The sequence below is a fragment of the Bubalus kerabau genome, chromosome X (genome assembly GCF_029407905.1).
Source record: "Bubalus kerabau isolate K-KA32 ecotype Philippines breed swamp buffalo chromosome X, PCC_UOA_SB_1v2, whole genome shotgun sequence".
Lineage (NCBI taxonomy): Eukaryota > Metazoa > Chordata > Mammalia > Artiodactyla > Bovidae > Bubalus > Bubalus kerabau.
Window position 1 is genome coordinate 3907362 of NC_073647.1, and position 8370 is coordinate 3915731.

Consider the following 8370-nt stretch of genomic DNA (forward strand, 5'->3'; position numbering starts at 1 on the left):
CACTTTAAAAAACTTCCATCTATTTGTTGTTTAGTTGCTAAGTCATGTCTGACTTGTGACCCAGTGGAATGTAACCTGCCAGGCTCTTCTGTCCATGAAATTTTCCAGGCAGGAATACTCAGTGGGTTGCCATTTCCTTCTCCAGTGGATCTTCCCTACCCAGGGATTGAACCTGCATCTCCTGCTTGGCAGGTGGATTCTTTACCACTGAGCCACCATCATAAAAGAGAGAACATTTTAATACTTAAAAAAAAGTCAAGCACAATCTTATCTTAGGGCAACAAACAGTCTATTAAAGTGAATAAACCTAGCTTTTGAAAAAAGTAACCATATTTTCTTATTTTCCCTTTCTCTGGTGAAAATTTCATCACAGTTAGTGTGGCTGCCTAAATAAGTTTAAAGCCACATTTCATTAAAAACTGTTTGGAGAGTCATAACAAGCCTTCCCTTGCTTTCATCTTGTTTACATTAATTGGAATTAAAATATGAATGACTCAACATAATTTAGCATGCCATTTTCTCTGGTCTTTCACATGATACAGCTAAACAGTTGCTTTTTATTCTTTGAAATACATGTATAACATTAATATATCCATTCCCCAAATTCCAATTTCAGATTTTGAGAGCCGGCTCTCCTTACTGATATGAAAAAATCAAATTTTCGGAATTTTTAAAGTCTTTATTATGGGGATTCAGGATAAAAATATGTTTGGGATTTAATATTTCCTCATAAGTTTTCTTTTTCTTTTTTTTTTAATTTTATTTTATTTTTAAACCTGAAACACTGTATTAGTTTTGCCAAACATCAAAACGAATCCACCACATGTATACATACGCTCCCCATCCTGAACCCTCCTCCCTCCTCCCTCCCCACACCATCCCTCTGGGTCGTCCCAGTGCACCAGCCCCAAGCATCCAGTATCGTGCATCGAACCTGGACTGGCAACTCGTTTCATACATGATATTACACATGTTTCAATGCCATTCTCCCAAATCTTTCCACCCTCTCCCTCTCCAACAGAGTCCATAAGACTGTTCTATACATCAGTGTCTCTTTTGCTGTCTCGTTTTCAAAAGAAAATCATGCCCAGTTTCACTAGTTTCTAGCTTCATGCCTTACTTCTGCATTAGCATATGTTTATTGAACATATATGTACAGACCATTGCTGGGACTAGAGAAGAATAAAACAGCATCCGTGTGCCAGAAGAGCTCACAGTCTGATGAAGAAGGTGGCCATAGAAACAAGCAAGAGACTTGGAACTGTCTTGTGGCTGTAGCCCTAGGAATGCCCCTTCTCATCCTATTTCCAATCTCTGTTTTTTTTGTTTTTTGTTTTTTTTTTGGCTTCCTAGTAACTCATGACAGCCACTTGACTTTCAGGCCAGTCTTTGTTCATCTAATATTACAAGTAGCAAAGATAACATGAATAAAAAAAGACCTTATGAGTAAGCCAGAGGTAAGGCAGAAAAAAATGCAGTACCTAACCAAGGCAACATTTTCACTGGTCTCTGGCCCCCCTCCTCCCAGCCTAAAATCGTTGTCTATTTCCCCCAAAATCTTACCTGTCTTCTGTTTCAAACTAACTCCTGATTATCAGACTCCTCCCCACCACTGCTGTCCTGTTCCTTTCAGTTCTGAAGCTTGGTCCATTCTATTTTCTTTTGTTCGCTAGATGTAAGTCATCTAGTCTTGGGGAGCCCAGGTTCCCCCCGTTAACCACAACCACATGACTGGTGTAGATCCATGCACATGAGATACATTCAGGTTGATACAGCAGGGCCAGTGCGAAGGGTGGTGTGGAGAAGAGGGGAGGGATCCACTGCGGATTCCCCAACAAATCAAATGTCATCATGTAGATTACAGGTTATCTAGGCTGGCCCAAGCAGATTGAGCTGGCTTGTATGTCCAGCTACTCGGCACTACATTTTTTAAATTTTATTTTGGAATAACTAGATTTACAGAAAAGTTCCAAAGGAAATACAGCGTTCCCATGTACTTATTACGCAGTTTCCCTTAATGATAGTATCTTACATTACCATGGTACATTCATCAAAACTAAAATCCACACTGCTGCAATACTATTAAGTAAACTCCAAGCTTTATTCATATTGCACCAGTTTTTCACTAGTGTCCTTTTTCAATTCCAAGATCCAGTCCAGAATACCTTTCATTTAGACATATTGTGCTTCCTTAATTTAAATAAACTTTATTTTAGAATAGTTGTATATTTTTCAGAAAAGTTTGCATAGTTCACATATCCCCTGCACCAACTTCCCCTGTGGTTATCATCTGACATTACAGTGGCACATTTTTCACATTAAGGAACCAACACTGGTACATTACTATTAACTCCACGCTTTATTTGGATTTCACTAGTTTTTACCTAATGTCCTTTTTCTGTTCAGGAATCCCATCCAGGATGTGACATTACATGTGGTTGTCAGGTCTCCTTTGGCTCTTCTTAGCCATGATATTCTCTCATGCTTCCCATGCTTTTGACGACTTCAGCAGTTTTGAGGAGTACTCGTTAAGTATTTTGTTCAATGTTCCTCAGTTGGGTTTGTCTGGTATTTTTCTCATGATTCAGTAGGCTGTAGCCTCTAGGGAGGAAGCTCATGGAGGTGGATTGTTCTTTCATTACATCACATCAAGCATATATAGTACCAGAATGACTTATCACTTGGCTGAGGAGTGTTTGTCAGGTTTCTCTACTACAAAGTTACTTTTTTCTCACTTTCCATAAATCTGTTCTTTGGAAGTGAATCACTAAGGACAGCCCAAACTCATGGGGTAGGGAAGAGTTAAGGCCCACCTCCTTGAGAAGCAAGTATCTGTATAACTTAACTTGGAATTGTTTAGTACAGGAGATAGGTCTCTTCTCCCTTATTTATTTATTCAACCATTTGTTTGTATCAGCTTGGACTTACAGGTAATTATTTTATACTTTGAGTTGTAGTCCAACGCTGCATTATTTTGTCTTTCAACTTGTTATTTCAAGTTGGTTTCTATGTCCCTTTGACTTTTTTTTTTTTTTTTGGGCACTTCCTTTCTTTATGTCACTCCTAACATGCTCCAGGTTCATTTCATACGTTTCCAGTTCTGTAATCAACCACTTATCCAGGTTCCTTTTATTAGAGACTGGTATTAAAAATGAAGATCTGTGTGATAGATGTGCTCATTGCTACTGGGGCGTTGTTTCTCTTAGGCCATCTCAGCTGACAGAGCAAAGAAATATATGCATGCATACAAATCTCTGTTTATATCCACATCTATAAAATTTTCTATGTATCTCAATATTAAATTGGATTTGAATCCTTGCTGATGTCTCTGAGTGATCCATTAGTGCATAGGTTATTCTAGTTTCCTCCTCTTGCTTATGAATAACCTCTTTCTCCAACAGTGAGCCACCTGGTTCCCACCATTCACTATCCATTTACTTATTTGTTCAATCACAACATGGAGAAGGCAATGGCACCCCACTCCAGTACTCTTGCCTGGAAAATCCCATGGACGGAGGAGCCTGGTAGGCTATAGTCTATGGGGTCGCAAGGAGTTGGACACAACTGAGCAACTTCACTCACTCACTCACTCAATCACAACATAACATGTTCAGCAGTTTCAGAACTGCTAACCCATATCCCCAGGAGAAACACCTTTACCAACTAGAATACAGTTTTTACATAAAGTCCCTTGTCTTTTATGTCATAATATCTGGTCACAACACCATTTTTCAAAGTTACTTAGATCAGTGCCTTTTTTCTCTACTCACATCACCTTTTAAAATTAGATTCGTCTATACTATCTGTTCCTCTATTAAGATTTGATGATATAGATAGCCATACTTATTTAGTAAATAAACAATGGCATTCTTTTGTAGACAACTCCCTGCCTTGCTTTCAGATGCTTAGCATTATCCTAAAGCAATTTTACAGTCTGTCCTGTTGCTCCACTGGAGTTGCACTCATTCAGCAAACATCCAGTGCTTAATCTGTGTTAAGACCTTGAGGGAGTCTAATATGCTTTGGATCTCAGAAATTCATGAAGGTGTTACAATTATGATTTCAGTAATTTTATTGCATATTTTCTGAGTTCCTACTCTGAGGTACTGTAAAGAATAAAAAATAATAAAGTATGGCCTTTTCCTTCAAAGGTCACAATCAGAGCACTCTTTATTAATATGATAGAAACTTTTTTCCACTATTGGTGGTTTAGTCACTAAGTCATGTCCAACTGTTTGCGACCCCATAGACTGTAGCTCACCGGGCTCCTCTGTCCATGGGCTTTTCCAGGCAAGAATACTGGGGTGGGTTGTCATTTCCTTCTCCAGGAGATCTTCCACAGCCAGGGATCGAACCTGGGTCTCCTGCATTGCAGGCGGATTCCTTACCAACTAAGCCACCAGGGAAGCCATTTGTTAATAAAGCCTCTTCAGATTAGCAGTAGAGCATAAATAATGGCAGATCCGTTACACATTTTTCAACTTCGAATTTTGTGGGAAACCTAAATCTTAGGAGGATTTAACAAAATGTTATAGAGAAACTATGACTTAAGGATTATTTCCATGTAAAATACTATCCTTGAAGAAGCATTTGTGGGGGCAGAGTTGGGTTATATTTGTTGATTGCTGGCAGGGACTAGTAGCAAGGCTTAGGTAGAAGAAAGGCTTTAGTAGCTACATACCTTATCTATAAACTGACACAAATTCATAAGAAATCCTTTGTAATTTAAAATATTTATTTTACTTTAATACTTACACATTGTAGAAAACGTGACTTATACCAAAAAGTTTAAGAAATAATCACCCATAATACTGTAAGTCAGAGATAACAGATATTAATATTTTAGAATATGTAGCTTTATTTTTATGCATGTATATTTTTAAGAGCTTATATAGTTATACAAGATAATTTGAATACTATTCATACTACACATCATGGGCAGTTTCCACATTTTTTCATGGTGCATAAATGTTCTATCATATGGATCAAATGTTGATCATATCTATCAGATGTTCTATCAATGTAAGCAATGTATGGATACTGAGGGTGTACCTGTATTTTATTACTATGAATAATAGTAGAAGATATAGAGGCAAATATCTTTATCAGAATTTCTAATTACTGACTTAAGATGATAAATCCTTAAAATGGAAGTATAAAGCATGAACTTCTAAGGATAAGCAGTATCATAGATTGTAAAAATCTTCTGCAAAGGAATTGGGAGCCTGGGTTTGTAGCCTTGGTTCTAGTGGCCTTGTGATTTCAGGAAAGCTAAGGAATTCTCTGAAAGCCTAACAAAAGAGGATATTTAGATTAAGATTCCTTCTAACTCTGGTGGTCCATGTGCCTGGTCAGCATTCCTTCAGAGGCAGTATAGCTAAGAATTCTCTCACTTTCTTGTTTCCTCAGCAGATAGCTAGATAACCCGTGATATGCAAGGCAATCACAGTTTATGTCACCTGCAAAGTCTGTTGAAGTCAACTCAGGGAGCTCATTTCTGGAGGTGGAATTCCTGGTTATGGAATTGACTAGTAGGAGAAAGGAGGGTGGGTAACAGTTGGCTCACCTTGCCCTACCTGTCTACAAGGCCAGTCACCACATCCAGGTATATCAACTCCTCTGCCTTTAGTTTACTTCCTTTAGTATAGCTTCATTTGTTTGGGTCTTGAAGGTTTTTTACCCTGCTGCTGCTGCTAAGTCGCTTAGAGTTGTGTCCGACTCTGTGCGACCCCATAGACGGCCTCCTACCAGGCTCCTCCATCCCTGGGATTCTCCAGGCAAGAACACTGGAGTGGGTTGCCATTTCCTTCTCCAATGCATGAAAGTGAAAAGTGAAAGTGAAGTCGCTCAGTCGTGTCTGACTCTAGCGACCCCATGGACTACAGCCTACCAGGCTCCTCCGTCTATGGGATTCTCCAGGCAAGAGTACTGGAGTGGGTTGCCATTGCCTTCTCCATAATTAGTTAAGGTGATACCAATTAATTTTCCTTATCACTTGGCATTAACTAATAGTTGTGAATAAAGAAAAATAGGGCTCTGGAAAATGTTGGAAGGTACCAGGAAGGAAGAAAGGGAAACATGGGAGATAAGAAGACTCCAAAACAAACTCTATGGGCCTCACGTTTTTGTCTAAGGTATTCCAAGCTACGTCACTGTTAGAGGCCATACCAAGGTTACTTACTTCTGGAATATGGAATGTAGTGTTGTGTTAAATCGATTCAGTCATGTCCAACTCTGTGACCCTATGGACTGTAACCCACCAGGCTCCTCTGTCCATGGGATTTTCCAGGCAAGAACACTGGAATGGATTGCCATGCCGTCCTCCAAGGGATCTTCCTGACCCAGGGATCAAACCCATGTCTCTTAGGTCTCCTGCATTGGCAGGTGGGTTCTGTACCACTAGCGCCACCTGAGAAGCCCCATATGGAATGTAGGACCACGTTTACGACTAAATGGATGGCTCACAGCCCAATACTAACAATAACCAAAACTACCAGAAGGGGGCACTAGTGGTTCCAAGTCAGAGCATCCCTGAGAGCTTCACTATAGTAAATTCAACTGCTCCAAGAGCTGGCTGTATTATATGGCAACTAGGAACCTCAATAAAGCCAAGCCCATCACCTCTCTCATCCAGCTGCCAGGATAGGTGTGGCTTTGTGTTGTTAATGTCTTTATGTTCATGTTGGCATTAGAACTTCTGACCTGTGGCACCAGAATGGCACAGTCTGACTGAGTTCTACACCTAGAATTTCTAATGACAACTGATCATGCCCTAAATCAGTGTATTGAGAAGCATTTCCCCTAATGTTTTTCCTCCAAATACATTCATCAGCTGAATCAGTAAATATTGTCTCCTCTAGCTGATACTCAACATTTAAAATACTGCAGTGCTGGGGCTTCCTTGGTGGTACAGTGGTTATGAATCTGCCTTGCAATGCAAGGGCACAGGTTCCATCCCTGGTCCAGGAAGATCCCACACACCACAGAGCAATTAAAAGCCTGAGCACCGCAGCTACTGAGCCAACATGCTGCAACTATGGAAGCCCACGTGCCTAGAGCCTGTGCTCCACAACAAGAGAAGCCCCCGCAATGAGAAAGCCGTGCGTTGCAATGAAGAGTAGCCCCTGTTCACTGCAACTAGAGAAAGCCTGCATGCAGCAACAAAGACCCACCACAGCCAAAAAATTAAATAAACTTTAAGAAATAAAATATTGCAGTACATATTATTCATTATCTGGATAAGAAGGCCAAAAGCATAACTTAAAATTGCTAGGAAAACAAAAGGCCTTAGATTTTTCACTGTCCCTAGCTAGGAAGAGTGAGGAGGAATATTGGAGCAGATGGCAGTAATTTTTCTCTCCTGGGACCAGACCAAACAGGAAACCAAAAAGCGAGAAGGAACCATATCAATCTGCTGAATGTCCAAAGAAATTTCACATGTATTTTAGTGAACCACAAAACTAACCTAAGTTAGCCACAGAACAAAGTGTTTGCTAAAGCACAGCAAACCAGAACTAACCTGCTTTCTAAAAAACCTGAGTATTATAATAATGATCAAAGAGAATTTAAATCGAATCTTGCTTTTGGTAATTCACAATCCATAATCAGGAGTGCCTTCCAAAAGATAAGTTTGGGATGAGGTAAAAAAACAAAGATCTTCATTAAGTTCTGTATGTGGCAAGAGCAAATCCCTAAGTATGAGGTGGGGGGAGTGCAGACAGACTGCAGAAACACCAAAGGCTAGAACAGATCCCGATGGCAATGGGAGTGGAGTGTGGTAGAAAGCCTTAAAACCTCCAGGAACCAAGTTGAAACAGATACACAAGAGAATGATTCCACTTCATGGTCGATTATTATGAACTGACCCTTAGAATGTATTTGAAAGTTGATCACAGGGCCTTACAAGTATGAGATGCTCAACAAATATCCAACTTGAGCTGCCCGCTGTGAAAAAGGCTACAGTAGTAGAAGAAAGATTGAAAATTATGTGTGACTTCACTGGCTGTATTTTTATGTGGGCATTTGCTAAATCAAAGGAATAATCCATTAGAGACTGGATTTGGTCAGTCAAGCTTTTGTGCATCTCTATTAGGGAAAGGATTTATTTTCATCTTATAAATGTAAACAATTACATGAAAGCATTTTGCTCTCAAGCATTAATGTCGAGAACAGAACATTTTGTTTCTACTTTTTCAAGGCCTTCTCCCTTCAGTCTGACTGGGCAGCACTTAAACTGTAGTATGTCTGATTTGTCCACCTTCCTCAGAAGCACCTGGGAGCTTGTTAACCATGCACACTCCTGGGTCACACCTCTTGTAGGCGAGAGGCAGGAATCTTTTTTCACATCTTTCTAAGAGACTGCTTTGCACC